Source organism: Seriola lalandi, unplaced genomic scaffold (assembly GCF_002814215.2).
Source record: "Seriola lalandi dorsalis isolate HSWRI2012SDOR001 ecotype SW California unplaced genomic scaffold, Sedor1 jcf7180002054572, whole genome shotgun sequence".
Classification (NCBI taxonomy): Eukaryota; Metazoa; Chordata; class Actinopteri; order Carangiformes; family Carangidae; genus Seriola; species Seriola lalandi.
In genome coordinates this window covers 1,401,427-1,402,307 of record NW_019525125.1, presented here as the reverse complement: position 1 = coordinate 1,402,307, position 881 = coordinate 1,401,427, and positions in this window count along the sequence as shown.

The window sequence follows — 881 nt, the reverse complement described above, 5'->3', positions numbered from 1 at the left end:
TTAACCTTTTATACCGTACTATACTATGACGTTTTTTGGCATTTTTCTGCCATACTATATTTTGACGTTTTTTGGCATTTTTATTCCTTACTATACTATGATGTTTTTTGACCTTTTATGCCTTACTATACTTTTTTGTCCGGCAAATTTAGGAGCATAACCAAGATGGGAGGTCCACACAGCAACCACTCGAAGAAACCACATTTATTAAAGATAATTCAATTTAATATAAGAAAAGTAGAAAATGTGAAGTCAGTAGTGTAATGTAGGTGTTGGGTGCTAGGATAATGAAAGCCAACTTAAAATACACGTACAAGAACTGAAGCCTTAACAAAAGACAATATACAACCAAGCAAAATCAAGTTGGGTTCCTGAAAGGCACCAGCGTTTCAGGAGAGCTGAGATAGAGAGGCCATCTTGAATGATGTTTTTTTGACGTTTTATGCCATAATATACTATGACGTTTTTTGGCATTTTTACACCATACTATACTTTGACATTTTTTGGCATTTTATGTCTTAATATACTATGACCTTTTTGGCATTTTTTTGCCTAATTATGTTATTTTGTCTCATTGCCTGCCAGGTTATGATGTTCATTTTTTGGCATTTTTCTGCCGTAGTACATTGACTTTTTTGGGAATTTTTATGCCTTACTATACTATATTTTTTGATGCCTGACCATACTATGACGTCTTTATGACCTTTTATGCCATAATATGTTGTTTTTTTGTGCAATATGCCATTTTTTGTCACAATATCCTGTGTCGGTTTTTGACATATTCATGCCTTACTATACTATGACTTGAAATGTGTATGCCTCACTATACTACGATGTTTGGTGACGTTTTACACTTTAAGCTACCTTGATTATGGCAAGGG